General features: G+C 58.3%; 2 long non-coding RNA genes across 2 annotated transcripts; both read right to left on the reverse strand.

Moving 5' to 3' along the window:
* Positions 1-3,577: 3,577 nt before the first annotated feature.
* On the reverse strand, positions 3,578-9,644 carry LOC125616983. The gene is made up of 2 exons (XR_007347830.1): positions 7,764-9,644; positions 3,578-7,252 (listed from the first exon to the last, which is right to left on the reverse strand). It is a non-coding gene; the product is annotated as an uncharacterized LOC125616983 (long non-coding RNA).
* Positions 9,645-17,571: 7,927 nt separating this feature from the next.
* LOC125616982 lies at positions 17,572-19,826 on the reverse strand. Its single transcript, XR_007347829.1, has 3 exons — positions 19,280-19,826; positions 18,509-18,595; positions 17,572-18,110 (listed from the first exon to the last, which is right to left on the reverse strand). It is a non-coding gene; the product is annotated as an uncharacterized LOC125616982 (long non-coding RNA).
* Positions 19,827-21,005: the final 1,179 nt, after the last annotated feature.

Below are 21,005 nucleotides of genomic sequence, written 5' to 3' on the forward strand. Positions count from 1 at the left end.
CTTGGCAAGCTGGTTCTGGCTGTGTGGAAAGCCCTCAGCACAGACACGGCCTGGAGCACTGTGGTGGTCAGAGGCCCAGCAAACCCTCCGTCCTGCACACACACACTGCTCTTCACAACGAGGGATGCACTCAAAGCCCCTCTCCTTGAAAGTCAGTGGAGCCTGTGACTCACTGTGACCATAAGAATACAGAAGTGACATTCTGAGACTCCTGAGCCCTGCGTGGAGAACACCCAGCCTCCACATCCTGCTCCTTGGAACTGGCAGCCATACTGTGAGGGGGTCCAAGCAGCCACGTGAGAGGCCAGCCAGAGGAGGACGGAGCCCCGCCAAGAGGGTGGAGCTGAGCTTGGGCCATGGGCAGCTGCCACATGAGTGAGAGCCCTGTGGGACCTTCCAACCACCCTCACCCATGGGCACCATGGGCATCAAAAGAAACCCCAGACTGACCCACAGACTTGTAAAACATGGCTGTGCTAAGTCACAGCGTTCTAGATGCCTTCATTTTTTAGGTGATAAATAACTGAAACCAATTAATACAGCAAGGCTGTTTTTAAAAAGAAACAGAACTATGGAACCAACCTAGGTGCGCTTCAACAGAGGAACGGGAGAACAGCTGGAGAAGACCCAGTGGGTCAAGGGGCCCTTTCTCTGGTGGGCTGCCTGATCTCTGTGAGCTTTCTCTGGCCAGAGGACAATACCCCATGGCTGTTGGTGAAGGTTCCCTAACCTCAGCAGGTCGAGGGCCGAGCTTCTGTGCTGGGCCTGAGCCTTCAAGGCGGGTCTCCCTTCCAGGGGAAGCAGGACCTGGGAAGCTGAGGCTGGGGCTGGGACTTCCTTGCTGGCCCTGCACTTGGGGAGGGGCTTCCTCTCTGTGGGCCTATTCTCTTTGCAGTTTCCAGGCATTTTCTGGACTCTTGGTCCTAAAGGGATGGGGGACACTGTCCAGGCCATCAGCCAAGCACACACAGAGGCTTGCGTCTTGTGCCTCGGGGTCTCTGTCCATCAGAGAAGGTGCACCCAGTGGTGGGCGCAACTGCCCAGTGCAGACACTTTCTATTCACCCCACCTCTACCCAGCATCCACTCACCAGCAGGGCTGGGTGACCACTCTTCTTCTAATCTAGGGAAGCAGGGAAGGTCTGAGGGCAGAGGGGCCAATTCCACAGCAGTGTCCTTGACAGGGCCGACAGCTTCTGCTTAGCTGCTTCCACATGGGACGGGTCTTTCTTTCTTTCATATATATATATATATATATACTTTAGTAGGCGGGCACAATACCTTTATTTAATTTATTTATTTTAATTGTATTTTTAAATTGGTTTTATTTTTTAAATACAGGACAGCGGAATGCATCACAATTCTTATTACACATATAGAACAGTGTTTCATACCTCTGTTTGTACATAAAGTATGTTCACACCAATTCATGTCTTCATACATGTACTTTGGATAGTGGTGTCCATCACATCCCACCATCCTTTATTTTATTTATTTTTATGTGGTGCTGAGGATCTAACCCAAGGCCTCACACGTGAGTCACAGCCCCAGCCCTGGGACGGGTCTTTCTAGCTGGCCTCCTCTCAGCACTGGACATGGGCCAGCGTCCTTGCTGCCCCCACTCATGGTCACGGGAGTGGGAAGGGCTTCAGTCCTGTGGGCATAGAGGATCCCAAGGTACACTGTCGGCCCTCTGAGGGCCCTTGAGCCCCAGCAGTGACCACTTGGCAAATGCTCCTGTCATCCCACAGCGTAAATGAGGGGACAGTAGCAGCAAAGTTGTGAAATCTGCACAGTGCGTGTCCTCGTGGCTGCAGTGCTGCTGGGCCCCAGATAGGGCCACCATGCTCCATTGCTGCCTGCCTGGTTGCCCAGGCTGACCTCCCCTGGTCCCTCCGTCTGGGTGGCCTTAGGTCCACAGAGGTCACGGCAAGGGCAACAGGCGGCCAGGGCCTGGTGGTGCCCCCCACCCCTGTGCTGGCTAGCTTCCCAGCCTGCTGCACCACAACCCTTCGCCGCACGGTAGGAGCCAGCATGTCCTCCAGGGCTGGGAGAGCCTCCAGCTGGACGCAGAGCCCCTGGGCAACCTGCCCAGGAAGCATTCCAGGGGCCACTTGACCACCACAGCTTGTCCCAGAAGGGATGCCCCCATCCTGAGTCACCCTGTCAGTGTGAGTGACCTCGGGGCCACGTGAGTCACCTTGTTAGGATAAATGCCAGATGTGGTCGCTACACAGCTCTGTGGGACTCCTGGGCCCCTGCTGTTTGGCCTTCCTGTCCTCCCCGCTGGCCTCACAGGCCCAGAAGCTGCTCCCCACACCTTGTCTGGGTCAGAGGTCACCGTCCACCTGGAGGTAGGGTGCAGCCCTGTCCCACTCCCAAGGTCTGCAGCCAGGGCTTGGCCTTGAAGCTCTCTGCTCCTCTTTATCCTCTGGGAGCAGGGCAGGCGGCAAAGGAGTGTGCCTGGGCCCAGCCTGTCAGTCCTCAGACGCTACACACGCCTCCACACGGCTGGGTACACAAATACACACCCCGCCTCCAGGCGAGGGGCCTCTCAGAGCCGCGCAGCCCCTTCAGCAGAGCTGCTGTCCCGTGCAGCCATCATGGAGTGCCTGCAAGGCTCTCCCGGGGTCCTTCTCTCCAGTCTCAGGCCCAGGCTGCACCAGGGCAGCACACCTGGCAGGGAGGGCGAGGCTCCCATCTGTGACCACCATCTACCAGGACAGTGAGTGAGGGTCACATGGGTTGGGGTGTGGCCCTAAGCTTTAACCCTTGCATGGCAGCACGAAGCTCAGGCTGCCTGGGCTCAGAGCTGGGCTTCCCGCCATGCCTTGGCCCACGCCAGGTACTGGGGCATAACCATGGTGGTGACAGGCTTGAGGGCACTGGACAGGCTGAGCGGATCTAACCAGCTGATTCCTGCCTGGTCAAGGACAGCCCTATCCAGGTCTCAGGCCCCGCCAGGACCCTCGTGTGTGGAGCCCCAGGCCGAGGTCACCCCAGAGGCCTGCCCCACCACAGGGAGGTGCAGGACAGAGGCCGCCCTGGCCGAGCTCCCGTCCACGCAGGCCCTGGCCCTTGCTCCCCTCGCTGGCTCTGCACCGCTGGGCTGCACTACAGCTCTGTTTATTATCATCTTGAGAAGTTTGTCCTTCCAACAAGTGCAGCTCCTTGGATGGAGTTGTGTCAAACTCTTGAGATATGTTTAATTGGGGCCACACTTAGGTGGGTGAAGATACCCGAAACAGAATCATGCGTCTGGAGACACCAGGCCTCCTAGCAGTGCTTGCTCACGTACCTCAGGGCAGCCACCTGTCTGGTTCGGCCCAACGGAGGTGGTCAGCAGGGCTGGCCAGTAGCCAGGCCCATGGTAGAGGGCAGCGTCCATGGTGGCAGGATCCCAGGGACGGGGGAGGAAGTGTTCAGGCCAAACCACCCCGGAGCTGACGCTGACAGTCCAGAACTATGTCCTCAAAACAAGATGCAAAGGGCCGGGCGGGGCCCAGTGGCGGGGCCCAGTGGCCGGGCACTTGCCTGGTGTTCCCAAGGCATGGGTTCCGCACACGCTCCACAGAAACAAAACTAGGCAAACGCACAAACAACAAGACCTGGGTCCACGGGCTCCCGCCTGGTGCAGCACGAAGCAGACCATGCCACCTGGAGTCCAGGTCATGCCCAGGTTGCTTCTCGGGGGCCCGATGGCTTTGGGGCCCCAGCCTTGGAAAGTCTGGCACTTGCTGCCTGGGACTCACTGGCAGCCCCTCCCTGCTCCTCCCTCTTTCTTGTAAATATCATTTTTTAAAAAAGGAACTGGGCCCTGACGCCCCAGGTCACCAGTAAGGCCTGAACTTGTTTCCCCCTCAGGACATGTGCTGGGACCCTGCAGCCCCCACAGGGCACAGGTGTCAAAAGCTGGTGCCCTTGGCCAGGAGGGGCCGTGTGGTTCACCGAGAAGGGAGGGCCTTCTGGGACTCGCTGTAGGCAGCAGAGCCCCGGGAGGACTCACAGCTGCCCTTCCACACCCCGTGAGGCCCTCCTGCCCCCACAGTTAGACTGGCTGACACACGGCGTGCCCCCCGGGGAGGGCCTTTTCAGTGAGGCCCCCTGGAAGCAGCTGTGTCCTCTGCACCCCTCCCGTGTCTGTGTCCCCGTGTCTGTGTGGCCCCTCCTCCCCTGTCGGTCATCCCTACCTGCTCCCGTGGGAACTGCCAACCCCATGTGGGTCCCAGAGGACTTGCCCTGCCCTCCTCACCTCTCTGTGATGTCCCAGCTGCCAGGGCTCCTCCCACCCCGTCACTGCCCACTGTCCAGCTTAGGTGGGAGAGGTGTTTCCTGAGGACTTCCCGCTCACCCGGTGCTCTGCCGCCCGGCCCCACTCACGTCTCCAGGGGGTGTAAGTCACCCATTCCACAGGAGCAGACCCTGAGGTCTGTGGGCCCCGAGGCTGCAGAGGAAGGCCAGGGGCCAGGAGAGCTGACCTGTCTGGAGGACACGGGAGGACAGAGCTTTCCCTGAGGGTGAGCAGTGAGGGGCGAGCGGCCTTGGAGGTGGCCCCGGGGCAGCCCACTGACTCGGCCTCCTGAGCCTCCACACGTATCCAGTGGCCCCATCGGAGCTGTTTCTAGACAGGAACATGCCTCCTCCACATTCCAGGCCAGGGCCTGTCTGTCCCCAAGAGAGGGGAGCCAGCTGCGTGAGTCCCACCGGAAGCCGGTTCCCGGCACTGCCCTGGGACAGTGCATTCCTGAGGGCCCCTGGGACGCAGCCCAGACTTCCCAGGCCAGCTCCTTGGCACTCAGGCTCAGTGGCTGGCCTGTCCCACTACGTGACTGCCCGCGTGTGCGCAGGCCCTCTGAGTGCGAGTGTGCCTGGGGCCGGGCAGGCAGCGCCTGCGTGGACCTGCCATCTGAGCGAGCTGGCAGGCAGGCTGAGGAGTGCTGCTTTTTTTAGCCTAACAGCCCTGGCGTGGCAGGCTGGGAGGGGCAAGGGGTCGGCCCTGCGACAACGCTGACGTGTGCGGCTCACACAGCACACACGAGCCCCCCCCTCTGGAGCCCTGGGCTCAGGGCAGCGGGGCAGGGGCAGAGGGAGCCTGCCACCTGGCCCTTCAGCCCCCTGATTTCCAGCTGTTGGGACTGTCCTGAGCTTGGTGTGACGGCAGGCGGTGTGTGTAAGGCTGCAGGAAGCAGCATGTCAGGCAGCCCCAGCACCCACAGACTCGGGACGAGGGCTGGGCCTCACCACCAAGGACATCCAAAGCAGCCAGGGCAGCCCTGGAGTGCACAGGACGTGGCCCTGGAGCGACTCTTCTTATACTGTAGGCGTTCTCCACCTCAGACCGTGTCCGGAACAAACAGGCCTGCCGGAAACTTCCGTGCACATGCTGGACGTGGGTCCATGGGGAGGAGCAGTGGGGGTAGCAGGCAGCCTTGAGCCCACGGGCCGGTCAGTCAGCGCTTGTCATGGGATGTGGCTAGCAAGCACCTGACCAGTGACTGCACTCCTGCTCACTTCTGGAGGCTCCGGGGACTCGGGCTCAGCTCTGGAGCAGGGGAGCTGTGGCTCGGCTCCTCTTGTCCCCATGTTCCAGGCCGGGGACTGGCCAGCGCCTGCCCTGGCACAGCAAGGTGGGGTGCTTGTCAGCAGAAGCACGTGTCAAGCCCTGCGTGCACCAGGGCCACCAGGCCCCTCCACCCTGTGCTGCACGGCAGAGCCCAGAGTCAAGCTCGGGAGCAGCCCTTGGCCTCCCTGAGGCCACAGCAGGGTCCTGTCCCCTGTTGTCCCCATGCTAAGGGGGCAGGAGGAAGAGCCCTGAGGGGTCAGAAAGGAGCTGGCTGAGGGGTTAGAGAGAGGCCCAGGAGATTCAAGACCACAATGTCCTGCAGGGCAGCTCGGGGCCTGGACTGTGCTCAGCACTCTGCACCTGCCTGGAGGGCCCAGCACCACCCCAGGCAGCCCAGCAGGAGGGACACTGAGGGGGCTGCTCCAGTGGCTCAAGGCCACAGAAGCTCTTTGATGTCATCCTGCTCCTCTTGCAGGCCACCTGGCAGGGCCTGTCCTCCTGCAGCCAGAAGACCCGACTCCTGGGGCCTAGCATGTGGCTGAGCCAGCACCCAGGGCCGTGTCCCCACTCTGGTCCACCAGGCCAGGCTGCCGCCACCTCCACGGCAGTGACAGGCTGCACAGAGCCAGCCTGCGAGGGACCCTGAGGACTGGGGGTGTGGTGTGTGTGACTTGTGTACGGCGTGTGTGGACTGTGTGAGCTGTGGTGTGTGGTGTGGGGGGGTGTGAGTGTGTGGCATGTAGTGTGTGTGTAGTGTGAGTGTGTGAGTGTGGTGTATATGTGGATTGTGTGTGGGTGTGTGACGTAAGTGTGGCATGTATGTGCAAGTGTGTATGTGGTTTGTGTGTGAGAATGTGTATGGTGTGTGTATGTGGCGTGTGTACGATTGTGTGTGTGGCATCTGTGTGGTGTGTGTGTGGATGGTGTGGTGCGTGTGTGAGAACGCCTGTGGTCTGTGATTGTGTGTCGGCTCGGCCTTTTTTGTCCAGAATTCACACTATCTAACCCAGTTGTGCTGGCGTCTCGCCAGGACGTCTCACAGACCCTCTTTCGTGCATGGCCGGGTCCACCCCTGCTCAGCTGCTGTAGGGCCAGTCGGCCTAGGAGGCGCTGGCGGTGACGGAGCTGAGAGCTTCCATCCAGATGCTTTGCCCGCGGACTCCCCCTTGCTGACCCCCACACGCGCCCACACTCCCCAAGAAAGAGAGCCCCTCTGCGAGGACCCCAGGGTCTTCCCGAGGTTCCCCACCTGAGGACACCGAGCCCTGTGTGACCTGCTCCCTGGAGTGGGTGCAGATTTGATGGGCGTCCTCTCTTCGCACCTGGCCGCACTGTGAAAAGCACTGTGAAAAGTGTTGCGTGAGCAAACTGTGGCTAGGTGCAACATGCTAGGGTTCCAGGCTCAACTGTGTCCCCCAGAGATGATATAATGAAGCCCTAAGAATGTGACCCTATCTTGACATGAGTCTTTCAGGAGGTGACTAAGATCACGTTGGATCTTTCCACACAGGAGAAGCACGTGGCTCCTGATCCTCAAAGAAGGGTGGCCATACCTTTGTCGGGTGCATAATGGGCAGGTGCCCAGCCGGGCCCTGTGCAGTCCTAGAGACAGCTGTGCAGGAGGCCCAGGGAAACCGGAGCATTGCATGGAACAGGGCATGCCACCTGGTAAATGCTGGCTGGCTGCTGTCTGTGGAACAGGAATAGGACTCGTTCACAAAAGAGAAGAGAAAGAGGAGACTGGAGGAGCTTTGGGGGTTAAGGGAGCCCGGCCCCAGGGCTCTCATAGAGTTAGTGTGTCCTCCACACAGGGGCTCTGCCCATGAGCACACGGCTGATTCCCAAAGGTACCCCATCCTGCCCCCAGCAGAGGAGCCAGGCCCCTAGGTGAGCTGCCACATCTCCTGAGAGACTGCTCGTGGCCTCTGGAAGTCGGTGGCCTCACAGATGGACGCGGGTCGGGGGCGGGAAGCAAGCTCCCTGGGTATGCCCCATAATTGGAGAACGGACACCCCTCCTTCCACCAGCCCAGCTTCGAAACTCCCCAGAGCAGACTCAGGCAGTGCCCCGAGGATGAGGTCAGCCATGGCGTCTCCAGCAATGGCAGTTTGGCCTTCCAGAAGGGTCTCCATGCCCCAAGGCACCCAACAGAGTCCTGGGCCCCAGGGCCGCACGCTTGCCCTTCTCTGGTGACAGCTTACTGGCGCTCAGAGCCCCCAAGGGGATATCTCCATGAGAGTACACTCCTAGGATTAAAGCCACGCTTGAGACGCTTCCAGATGGGCCCGGTGGGTCTTCCTTGTCTTCAAGTGGACACCAGATGCCTGCTTCCCAGACAGCCTAGCTTGGATAGAACCTGGCCCGAGGAGCCTAACAACCCGCATTGGGAGTGCAGGGCTGTGCCGTGGCCAGGGTGGCCTTGATGGTGACCTTGAAACACCTGTTTGGCGGAGGTACTCAGGTTGCCCATCTCCCGCCTCCTCTCACGACAGGGGCCCAGGGCTGTGGGGCCCAGCACTGTCTGGTGACCATGGCTACCTCCTCCCTGCCACTCTCTTGAGCCAGTGGCTTCCCCAGGGCTCCCTGAGACTCCTGCTCAGGCCAGAACCACACCCATCTGGAACTGGTTCTCCCAAGTCCAGGGCAGGAGCTGGTGGGGCTGCCAGGGCCGGGCGGGGCCAGAAACTGAACAGCCTGTGCCTAGGAATGCGAAGACCTGCCCGGTTTCCAGAAAAGGGAAGAAAAAACCACACACTGAAACTGGCAGCTGCCACTTGGCCCAGCTGGACCGGAACTCTCCCCTGCCCCGAGTCAAGGCTGAGTCACTGGGGGAGGGACAGGGACATGGGGTTAGGGACCCCAATTAATGGGACCTGTGGTCTTGCCTGGCTCACGGGCCAGCTGCTCTGTCCACCCCTTCCCAGCTGGCCAGAGTGCTGAGGCAGTGCCTTGTGGCCACATCTACCAGGAGGGCTGGAAAACTGCCACCAGAGAGTGTGCGGGAAGCCAGGCGCAGCCCAGGACAAGGCAGGGAGCAGAGGCCAGGGGCCAGTCTGGGCAGTAGCCTCCGGGAGGGAAGGGGTCCTCAAGAGGAAGCCCTGCCCTAAACACTGCTCCTCCAAGAACTGAAGGCAGGGGAAGACAGAGAAGGACGCTTTGGAGGGACCTGGTGGGCTCCCACAAGAAGCAGGTGGTCCCCTCCCAAGCCTCTACCCAGGTGCAAGTCTCGGGCGGCTGCAGGAAGCTGTGGGCGGAAGCCCTGAAGGAGGGGAGGGAACGCTTCTGCTGGGTCCTGAGGCCACCAGGACCCCACATCTTACAGGGGCCCTGTCTTGGCGCAGGCTGGACCTCTGTCAATTCTGGAACGTGGAGACACTGGCTAGTTCTAGAAGTGATTGTTACAGGCCCCAGGGCCAATCGGTCCCCATCAAACATCATGAATGTATATTGGCCCAAGGAGGACAGAGCTGGCCCAAAGCATTTGACAACCCACGTCATTGAGACGCGCCCTCCTCTGCCTGACCCTATTGTCCCTGCCCGCCCCAGATAGCGCGATGCAGCTGGGCAAGCCCTGGGATCCAGTGACACGGAAATGCTCCAGGTTCTGAACCACTCACGTGTCCTTCCATGTTTCCGCCCCCAGAACACTGTTGGCAAAGTTTAAATGAGACTGTAAAGATGTGCTTCAAAATTAAGCCTGCTGAAAAGAAGAGGGTGACCTGGTGTGCTAGGTGCCCGTCTGCACAGCCCCAACTACCTCCCCTGAAGATCCCTGATGCGGGGAACACCAGCCCCAGATGGTCAGCCCCGTGCAGGGGTTCTTCCGCAGCCAGTGGCCCTGCTGATGGTCCTGCAGTTTCTATCAGGGTCAGTGTCAGTGCAGGGCTGAACCGTACCTGAGGGACAGCGGCTGCCCCAGGGGCTGACAAGGTCATGACATGAGAAGGCACCGGGTCTGTCTGGGCTGAGGCCCTGCTGCTGTCAGGGAGCGCCCCGGGTGCAGCCTCGCCTCTCCCCAGGGCTCTGGTCTTGGAGGGGCCTGGAGGCCACAGTGGGAAGAAGATGGTTTTCCTTGCGGCAGGAGCAGGCCCAAGCAGCAGGGCTGTCATTTTCACTATTTCTTCTTGAAAAAAAAATCATTTTAACAACAAATTTTCTGTTTATGATTTTGTTTCAATTACTTATTATATCTGTATTGTTCATTTATTATATTGTGGTGAAAAACAACAAAATTGGCCATTTTAGTCATTTTTGATGCCCAGCTCAGTGGCCGGGGTGCCTTCTCAGTGCTGCCCAGCCATCTCGGCCCCGAAGCTCTGTCCCCGCTGAACGCCGACCCCCAGCCCCCCACTGCTGCCCTGGCACCCATGCCTCACTCCCCGTCTCTGGGACACTCATGCGCGTGTCCTTTTGGGTCCAGCTTCTTTCACTTGGCTCAGTGTCCGCAGGCGCATCCGGGAGTTGTGGGTGTCAAGACTTCCTTCTTCCCAAGGCTGACCACACCCCACGGTACTGACCCCCATTCGCTTCTCCACTCCTCGGTCGATGGCACCCGTGTCACCGCCTTGTGTGCTACCTGTGGCATGGGTGCGCCTGCATCCCTTCAAGACCTCACTTTCGGCTCTGGGTACAGGGTGGAAGGCTGGACCATGTGGTAGTTCTATATGTAAATTTTTGAGGAACTGCCTTGCTTAATTTTCTTAAGCCTGGGGTTTCTTTGGAATTTTCCCTAATATTTTCATAATGCTGCAGAACTAACTTGAAGAAAGCCTCTGCTCTCCATCTTCTCATCTGGGGGTTCATTGAGAGTGTCCTGAGTCTGTGATGGCATGCCCTCCGGCTGTGAAACTGGCTGGGCTGTGCTGGCTTGCTGCGGAAGGTGTGCCCTGGGATGCCCCAGCGGTGACCCAGGGGGAGGGTCCTCTCAAGAGAACCGTGTATTCTTTCCCTGACTGTTCAGGGTTGATAGCACATGGCATCAGTGGCTGGCTCTACTGTCATTCTTAATTCTTCATAGACAATGCACCCCCTTGGTGCCTGCGTGTGGGTGGGGCTGCCGTCTGCTGATCTTGGCAGAGGTATCCAGGGCTGGGACGCTGGCACAACAACAGGGCTATGAAGGCTCCAGGCCCAGGTGGCTTCACAGGTGAGCCCGGCACACCCTTAAGGACACCATCACAGCTGCACAGGTGGTGAGAAAGTGGAATTCCCCACTTCGTGAGGATCGCAGAAGAGTAATGTAAAAAGCCCATGAGCACAGAAAGGAAGCGCAGTCCAGTCTCACAAGGGAAGGCCACATGAAAATGTGGATGTTCACCCTGTAAGCCAAGGGTGAAGATATGGGATGTCGAGGAATCTCTTAAAACAGATCCCCACAGTCACAGGGCAGTAGCTGAAACCCAGACAGGCAGACCGAGCCAGGAAGGAGCAGGGGAGCTAGACAGGGCTCCCAACCACGGTGCTCAGCAACAGGCAGAGGCGACTCAACTATTCACGCGATGGTCTCTGATCCTTCAAGATCCTGCTGAGACAACCAGATGGTTCTCCAAAGCCACAAGACTGCATCCTGACTTCACTCTGAACCATGCATGTGTTACAACTACTGTAAAGAGTTGGCTGTAAAGTTCAAAACCACAGATACACTAGAAGAAAACAGGCATTGCTGTGGCCAGTTTGGGAAGGAAGAAGATCTTCTAAAACATAGCAGAAACACAGACGCTGTAAACCAAGGATGATAAAATAGAAGTTTTGAAAAACAAAAAAGTGTTGAAAAACAAAAATACCGTAAATAAAGACAAGATACATGAGTGAGAAATGAAACACAGTGTCTTCAACCCAAACCACAGGGAAAGCTCTAATCTGCTCATACACGGCAAGGTTCTGCAAATCAACACAATGAAGACCCATGAAGCAATGGGAATTGGCAAAGATAGCTCACAAGAGAAGAGACACAAAAACTCCTTACACACACGAGAAGAAACTCAGACACACTAAAGAGTGAAATGCAAGCTGAAATTAGAATGGAAGACCATTTTTAACCTGTCAGATTGCCAAAGACAAATATTATGAAATCATGCCCTTGTCCAGGATGTAGAGAAAGGCATTCTACTCAGTTAGGGGAGGAGGGCCCTTTGGGAATGGGCATCTGAATCCATGAAGCACAGTCGGCAGCTCCATCTCTAGGAGTTTCCCCTGCAAATATACGCACTAAATAACATTTGTGCAAAGTTATTGACTGCAGCCTTACCTGCCCAGGGAAAAGCTGAGACAGCTCCTGTGTGCCCAGCGAGCTGGCCGAACACGTCACGGTACATCAAGACGGTATCACGCAGCTGTGTTTCTCAAACCCGAGGCAGCTGTGTGTGCAACAGTCTCCAAGAGCTTCTCCCAATGCAAGGAGCAGACGCAGAGTAGGGTGTGCAGTGTGGTCCTAGTGGCTCAGGCACACACGCCCTGCAGCAGCCCCTCCAAGGAGGATGGGTGCCTGAGCGCACCAGGGGCTGCCGGGAAACCACCCCAGGTCTTGGGGCTTAAAACACCAGAGATGTGTCACCACGTTGGCAGGGCCCTGCTTTCTCCAAGGGCTCCAGGGGAGACTGTGTCCTCTAGCGCTGCGGGTGCTCCTGGCTTGTGGCTGTGGCCCTCCATCTTTCCAGAGCCTCATCTTCTGTCTTCTCCCCACTTGTTTTCTTATAGGGACACTTTTGTTGGATTGAGGGCCCACTCCAATCCAGGACGAGCTCACCTCAAGATCCTTCACTTCATTACACTTGCAAACCCCTTTTCCTAACGCACTCATGTTCTAGGTCCTGAGTGGACACACCTTTGGGGGCAAAGTTGGGACCACTGCAGTGGGAAATGAGGTAGGAAAGACACCGTGGTGTGCCCTTTGGGATGCTGGACCATGTCCCTGAATCATCTGTTGTCAAAACAAGCAGCTGGCATTATCCCGTGCCGCTGAGGAGGGCTGGGCTGAGCTGCCTCTGGGAGGACCGCCTGCCTGCACCAGGCCAAGGGCAGGCCACGAGCCTCCCAGCAGCTCCCCGGCTGCTAGGACCACCCTAGCGGGCAGCTCCATGCTGGTTTCTCTTTTATCAGCATCTAGGAAGGTCTTTGAAAATATACATAGATATTTAAAATTAAATCTCTTGCTTTTAACAGTGCAAATATTCTTTCCTGGTCCAAAGTCTTTTCCATTTTACGTTAACTCACTTTCTGTTTTGGCCGACCTTCCTTAGCTACACAGACGCATACACACACCCTGGAACAGGGGGAACCACACCTCCTCCTTTTCTGGCAACAGTGGATCCTTTTCTTGCCCACTCCCTCCCCACTGCAAAGGGCTCCCTTTATGCAGGGGCCCCACAGACTTTGCCTGTCCAAAAGCTTGGGTCATTCAAATGCAAACCGTTCTATGTAAATATTTCAGTCCCAGCTCTCTGCAGACTCGGAGGGGTTTTCTTGGGTGCTGCCCTCTCCTTCCTGTGTTCTTTGGTCAGCTTCTCCTTTGCCCTGAGGACAAACTCAGCTGGGACCTCCAGCACCCTCTCCAGCTCCTCCCTCCTCCCTCCCTCAAAGCCCCATCAGAGTCACAGAAGGTTAACACCCTCCTCAGCCAGGCCTCTTCTCAGTGGGGGGATCCGGACCTCAGGGGCACGGGTGAAGTCTGAAGACAGCATTGGTCATCACGCCTTGGGAGTGTCATTAGCCCCCAGCTGGTGGCTGCTTACCATCTCCAATGCACGGGACAGCCCCCACTCCATACAGGATTTTCTAGCCCCACATGCTAACCATGCTGAATTGAGAAACCCCTGAGCCCTGGGACTGACTCTAAAGATAACCAGGAGAGACTATGAGAACTTTGGATGGGACCCTTCCAGAAGAATCCAGCCTGGTTCCTGTGCCCCCTAGTGACCCTCCCAGGACACAGATGTGGGCCTGTGGGCCTTGCTGGACTCTCTCAGAGTCAGGAACAAAGTTCTTCTGGAGCCTGGTTGGTGGCACCTCTGCACTCAGAACATGGCCCTGTCCCACCTGCTGCCCGTGGAAGGTGGCTGTACGGGCCCTGCACCCTTGGTGACCCCATCTGTTTTCCTTACCTGATCTGCACCCAGGGACCCAAGCTCCTTAGAGCTTCCCTCACTTTCTTGGGACTCACTGAACCCATTCAGGTGTGCCCCAAACTGCTCAGGGAAATGTTTATCACCTGGAGCTGCAGAGTGGCTTTGACCCTGGGTTAGGAAGACTCCAGGGTTCTGTGGCCGCGGAGATGGCTGGGCACCACCGTCTGTCTCACCAGGCATCCAGGACAGAGCCCGAGTGAGCAGGGTCTCAGCCTTCCTGCCAAACTTATGCTGGGTCCTGCCCTAAACCCCATGGTGGTGAAGTCGCTGGTCCTTGCTGGCCCAAGGAAATCCAGCCTGGTGGCTAGCTGAGCTGAGGGTCACCTTCTAGACGCTAACCTGCATACCCAGCCCAAGGCCCAGGAATCCTGGCAATAGACCTCACTGCAACTGCTCATGTCCCTCAGAGAGAACAGGGAGACAGAGGGGTCACAAGGCCTGGGTCCCAATTTAGTTCTCACTTGCCCTGGGGTCCAAGACTTCTAGAACCTTCTGAACACAAGAGCAGCACAGCTGCCGAAGCCTGTGGTTGTGGTTGGTATAGACTCTCGGTATGCTATAGGACAGCAAAACTTCCTCTTTGGAATCCTTGTTGGTGCTCTAATATTCTTTTTGTTTCAATTTCTTATTATTGGCAAAAATAAAATTGATTTTTCCCATCCAAAAAAAAAATTGCAAAATATTTTGCATTTACAATGTAAAGAATCTGGGAATGTTGAATTGCATGAGAAGGAAATTAAGACTACCCCAGAGGCCACGCCCTTCCATTTTCCATAAGGTTCCCAGAGCCTTGCTGCATGCCTGTGTGTGCACCTGTCCTCCTTTATTTTGGGAACATTAGCCACAGAACTTGCGGACTCTGCAAAACCTATTTCCAAGGAAGGCACCGTGGCCCACTGTGAGGGGGCAGGGAGTGCAGGGCAGGTGGCTGTAGCCCAGGGTGAGTGCCCTCAGGTGACCCAGGAGGTTGGAGAAGCCCACCCCCAGGGCCTTCTGTAGGCTCCTGAGCTGTGACCCAAGGACTGTGGGAGGCACCCGGGTGGCAGTGGGGTGGCCAGGGCAGGAGGCGCCACAGTGGCTTTGCAGGGGCCCTGGTGAGAAGGGCTCTCTGCACAGTTGCAGGTGCTGCAGGCTGTGGAGGTGAAGCCACAGGAGGGGAGGCAGAGGACAGATTGGGCTTGGCAGCCAGGTGGAAACCTGAGAAGAGGATGCAGGCTAGAGGAGCAGGCTTCCCTCCTGGGGGCTTAGTCTGTGGCCCTGGGTCTTGGTCTGAAACCTAATTCCTTTCACAGACTCTGAGCTACAGGGGAAGGAGGAAGAATTCAGGTGTGGTGCTTGTGGGTGCAGGCCGGGTGCTCCTGGGCACCCAATGAACATGGCCAGCCCCCTGCGGCCTAGCAAACAGTCATTTGGTCCTCTGCACAGCAACCACACAAGGTAGGCTTCATTATTTCCACTTTACAGAGGAGGAAACTGCAACTCGGCCAGGTTTCCTCTCTTGCTCAGGGTGCTCCCGTGAGGAGGTAGTGGGGCAGGACTGCAGGAGGGACTGGCTGGCCCCTCTGCCACAGCCCCTGGGAAGGGGCCTGGGAGACTCTCTGGACCACCACAGGCTCCTGGAGCTTCCCACAGACCCTCGAAGACCTTAGCCAAGGGCATGCTTGTGCTCACTGGGATCACTCTCAGTGAGGCTCCATAAATGGTCCCCCAAACATGGCCATGTCAACACCCTGGAATCTTTGAATGTGGCTTTATCTGGGCAAAGGGATTTTGCAGATGTAATGAGTTAGGGATCTTGAGATGAGGTCACCCTGGATCATCCCCTTGGGCCTCAACGCTAATGACTGTGGCCTTATAAGAGACACACAGAGGAGAAACCCAGAGGGGGAGGTCACGTGTTGATGGAGGGAGGCTGGAGTGATGTGGCCACAGCCACAGGGCACCTGGAGCCGCCAGAGACGGGAGAAGCAGATCCTCCTGGCGCCTTCTGGGGGAGTGCAGCCTGCGGATGCCGGGCCTTGGGTGTCTGGCCTCCAGAACCACGAGGCAGGCCACCACATACGTGACAATAAGTTAGGACAGCCTCAGGAGACACCCCCAATCTAGGAAAATGAGAACAAGAAAATGTAATTCAGCTGGGGTGGGAATTTTCAGGCAAAATAATCACTGTTTTCTTGTGTTGGAAAATCAAAGCCTCAGACAGACAAGGCTCAGGGTTTCCATGCAGGTTCTGACTCAGAACATCGTGCAAACCACGGTCGGTGTCACGCTGCAGGCCCCACTGGAGCAGCTGGTCCTCAGAGGGCTCTGGCATCACGAGCTCCTGATGGATCAGATGGCTTCTGGGGCACTTCAGGCAGCAGGAAAGAGGAAGGGACCAAGGGGACTCCGTCTGTCAGGCTGCCGTAGCCACGGGCTCAGGGGCTCAGGCAAGCGCTCAGTTCTGGAGGTGGGACCTTCCTGGCGTGCAAGTCCCCATGAGGCAGAGAGCTCTGGCCACTTCTTCTCTTTGGTGAGGTCGCTAATGCCTTCATGTGGCCCCCCTTCATGACCCCTCTAAGCCTCACCTCCTAGAGGCTTCACCTCTAAACACCAACATGCGGGAGTCGGGGGAGGTGGGCTTCGTATGAGTTTCAGGGAAGACTCAATTTAGTCCCTGGTGGAGACCATGCTCCTCCCCTTGAAGGACAATTTCTAGAGGCCGTGAATAAGGTTTCTGCAGACATTTAGGTACGTACTCACACCTGATTGCACGGGAAGAGGGGGAAAGCAACCAGCTAAACTTAGGGGATCCGTGCTACGCCACGCCCAGACGGAAGTCAGGCTCAGCCCTCTCCCACGGCTGCTCTGCTGCCCGCCCTGCCCTCCGATGTGCACCGCAGGCTGCCCGAGCAGCTGGCCTCACCTCGGCATCCCAGCCTGCAGGGCACTCCTCGCGGAGTCGCGGTGTAGTGAGAGAAACATAGGCTTCCACCCACCTGAAAGCAGGGTATCCTTAAATTGGGGTTTGCGTTGCTAAGGACGGCAAAGATATCGGGGTGACTAGCAGTCTTCTATACAGCCACACCAGGGTGGCCTCACGGATCTTGGGTAGAGACCCCTGTTTGGTGTTCACTGCTCGGCTTCCACCCCTGCCGAACCTCCTTCACAGGTCCCCAGGGCCGAGTCACAGTGTTCTCTTCCCCCCAGCCCTGAGCAACAGCAGGCCTCGTTAGCTCCTGCCCGTGCGCTGGGCAGAAGCCAGTTTCTCCAGGTGGTGCAATCAGGAAGTGATGGCCGGGTGCTCTGACTTCAGGGTAGCCACCCCCTCTTCCCTGGTCCCCTCCATTCCCAGGTTGCTTAAGCCCGACCCCTTCCCTGAAGGACCCTCCACTCTGCACCCCTTTGAGGTTGCAGAACACTCTGTGACAAGGCCCAAGTGGACGGGACATTTTGTCCAGTAACCCAGTGACATTCCAGAGCCATTTAATAATCAGGGTCACTCCAGGGCGGGGACAAGGCCCTTTTCCATAAAAGACAGACACAGTCTCCGAGCATGACAAGCAGTGGGGGTTGGGAATGTGCCCTCAGCCACATCTCTGTGGCCAGGGGTTTCCAGGTGACTCCGTCTTTACACCCTGGCTTCCTGCTGCCCCTCCAAGGTCACCCGTCTGCCCATGTGTGTGTGTGTGTGGGGGGGGCCTGGTGTGACTCAGCTGTGGATGACTGTGACACACCCCGAGACACGGGAGCAGGACAGGGGCAGGTTTCCTTGTTCTCCTCTGCTGCAGTCGATAGAATAGAAATGCGTCAACAATGCGAGCAGAGAGGTCCTCAGAGGACACGTGGTGTCAGAGCAGAGGGCTGGAGGCAGCAAGCCCTTCTTGACAGGCGTGAGCCTGCCGTCATCCCCTGCAGGGGCGCGAAAGCCCTGGGAGGGGAGGGCTGCAGTAACCAGCTCTTCATGACAGCCTTGGGGGTTTAGAAATAAAAATGTTCAGGCGCTTCCCAAACACCAAGTCATCAGAGCCCAGGCAGAAAAAAGGCGCACTGTGAGGTCTGCGGCATGTTTTCCACAGGAGCCGATTTATGTATTAAAACAATAAAATATTGCGGGGGAGTGCGGCCCGGTAGTGCTGCCAGTGTTTGCTCAGCACCTCGGAGGAGACCCGGGGAGGAAGCCGCAGGCTCTGACCAGCGCACAGGGGCCGGGTCTGGCCAGATGCAGGAGGATGTGGAGTTATGCATTCTCCCCAGACAGAGAAAAGCACCTTTGTGACCGCCTGTCCTGGCAAGTGCAAGTGCCCAGCGGATCAGCTCAGCACAAGGCTGGAGGAGAAACCATGGGTCCTTCCGGGTCCTGATGCAGAAATGTGAACAGCAGCAGGGATTTGGGGCTGAGTGTCCAGCTGGCAGAACTAGACCCGGCCCTGTGTTTGTGCCTGGCTGTAGGGGAGGCCAAGGCAGACGGAGCACAAGCAGTCAGCCACAGTCCTTCAGGGCTGACCTCCCCATCCACCGCTGGCCTGGCAGGCTGCAACCTTCTCCCCAGTGAGACTCAGACCGTTCCCCAGGGGACGTTGAAGCTCTGACCCCAGGACCTGAGAGTGTGCCCTTGTTGGAAGCACTCCTGACTTCATGGAGCACCCCTGAGGCTTTCTTGAGCCCAGAACCCCAGGCCAAATGGGCATTGGGACAGTTAGTTTGTGCTTACAACCAAAAAAACCATCAGAGAGGCCCAAAAGAGAGCAGAGAAGCCTCGTGTGCCCAGCCCCTTCCCAGAAAGGTGGGGCAGGCTCCCCCCACCACCGAGGGGGGACCATCCAGCTCCACAGACGACCTACCGTCTTAATGATGGGCATGTGGTCACTCAGAGCCAGCAGGCCATCCTGGAGCAACACAGAAGAGTGTGCCCACGGTGGGCTGGGGACCTGAGCAGAGGGAGGCAGGGTGTGTGTGTCAGGTGTCAAGGGCCCTCAAGGGCTGGCAGGCTGCAGCCCAGGGCTGCACGTCCAGGGCCTCGAGGGGCGTGGAGAGAAGAGAGGCTGAGTCTCAGCAGACTAAGAGGTCACAATCTAGAGAGAAAATAAGTGACCCACCGTCTCCTGGGTCCCTCCGTGGTAGAGGGCTCTGGGGACCATTCCCACACACAGGCCTCCTCTCCCTCCACAGCCTTCTTACTCCCTCGTCCATCACGAAGCCCTCAGGGGGCATCCACGTGCTCCAGGCACTGTCCGCGGGACAGGGGACTCCACCAAGAGCCAGTCACAGCCCCTGTCCAGAGCAGGGACTGGAGACCCAGGGGCCACAGAAGTGTACAGATGAAGCCCTCAGCAAAGGGGACCACATGTGGGAAAGAGGCCGGGGAGAGCAGACCGTGCGAGGTGGCCCGGGGCCTCGAGGTGGGCCGCACCTGGCCAGGCTGCCACGGCCCTTCTCACTGCCCCAGAGAAGCTGGTCCTCACCCTCTCCCACCCTGGAGGGCCGGGGAGGCGCCTGCTGAGGGATGGAGGCCGCCGCAGGCAGGTCAGGGGGAAGGAGGCAGGTGACTCTGTCCCTGATATGGAGACGCCCCGCCAGGCCGCCTTAGCTGGGAAACACCACTTTTGACTCACTTGAAGGAGTAAAGATAAGTCTGCCTCTGAAACGCAGCAGGGTCCCCTCAGCAGGCGTGTTCTGGTGGCCGGCTCCCTGCTGTGGGGGTGCCCGGAGCCCAGAGCAAGCCAGGAGTGGCCACCAACACAGCAGATTTCCAAAAGGTCTGTGACTAGACAGCAAGACTGTGGGGGTTGCTAAGCCCCCATCGCTGTCACCTTGCCAATCACAACATGCTGGGGACAAGGACACGAGTGCAGGCCCCACCCCACTCCACTCTGCCCTGAAGGTCTTACTTCCCACTGCCAGGGTCCCCCAGCCAGAGGGGCTCTGCTAGCCCCCTCTCTCATGTGAGCTTGTGTGCAGGGTGTGGCCACCCAGGCCTGCCCCCTCGGTCCCAGGGAGCCTGCCCTGTCTGTCCCAGGCAGCACAGAGGGCCAGACCCCCAGCATCCTCAGGGGGAAGGAGGATGAGCATCCCACACCTCCCACACACACACCACACCATGCACACACCACACCACACAAGCCACAAACACACACACACACACACACACCCCACACCACACCATGCACACAGCACACCACACCATGCACACACCACACAAGCCACAAACACACATACACACACACACACACACACACCACACACATATCGCCACTCCAACCCCACAGCACATATTTCTGCCTGCATAGCTATACACACTTCAGGCCCTGCCTGGCCATGGCTTAGGGTGAGGCCTTCCCCTTGACCTTGGCCCGCAGACTCTTGGGGGTCTGGCCATCCTGGGAGGGCTGTTCTGCACACTTCAGTGTGAACATGTGCAATGCTTCCAAAGCAAGAGGAGGTCCACAGCTCCACAGCCCCTTCCCCCAGGCCAGCTGCCCCACTGGGCCCCTCTTGGTGTCCCCTCTACCACCCTGAGCTCACAGGGCAGGTGCCCAGGAAGCAGCTGGGCTCAGAATCAGCTCACCTGCTCCCGGGACGTCAGAGCCCTCCTGCAGGTCTTGTGCAGGAGCTTCTGCCCCCAGGTGTCGTGAGGGTGGGGCTCATCCAGGGTACTGCGCAGACACTGGGGACCCAGGACACTGCACACCTGTTCCAGGAGCCACTCACCCTCTGAGACCCCCACAGCTCCACAGCCCTTCCCCCAGGGTAGCTGCTCCTGCTGGGCCTGGGGAATGTGACTGCCGGTCCTGCAGAGGCCCACCACCGACTTCTGCCTTGAGCAGCCTGCGCTTCACCTGGAAAGGAGACGGAAGGCCCCTCTGGATGCCCGGCCAGGTTCCCATGCTGGGCAGGGAAGGAGCTGCCCCAGCCCCTGGCCTTCCACGGGCCCAGCCACCTGTCCCTGCCTAGGCTGCACAGACCTGAGAAGGTGAGCTCCAGAGGAGAACCAGCAGGGGCAGGGGTGGGCCTGGGGCCAGAGGGGTGCCCGGGGGCCTCGGGGCACCCTGCCCCCACCATGTGCAGGGGACATGTTCCCAGTTCCCTGATTCTGGACCCACCACATTTGGAAGAGTGTGGAACAGGGGGTGAACCTTGGCAGCCCGGCGTCAGCCCTGCCTCCCGCTAGGAATACTGAGGCCAGGGGCCAGAAGACGGAGGCTTGGCATCAGGTGCCGCAGCCCCACATAAGGGGCTGCTTTGCTTCTTCCTCTCCATCAACAGTCCTGGTGGCCGTGGAACAGCCCTGAAGCTCAGCCCCCACTTGGCCGCAGGCTGGGTCAGTGTGGGCTGTACATG

The sequence above is a fragment of the Marmota marmota genome, unplaced genomic scaffold, assembly GCF_001458135.2.
Source record: "Marmota marmota marmota unplaced genomic scaffold, marMar, whole genome shotgun sequence".
NCBI lineage: Eukaryota > Metazoa > Chordata > Mammalia > Rodentia > Sciuridae > Marmota > Marmota marmota.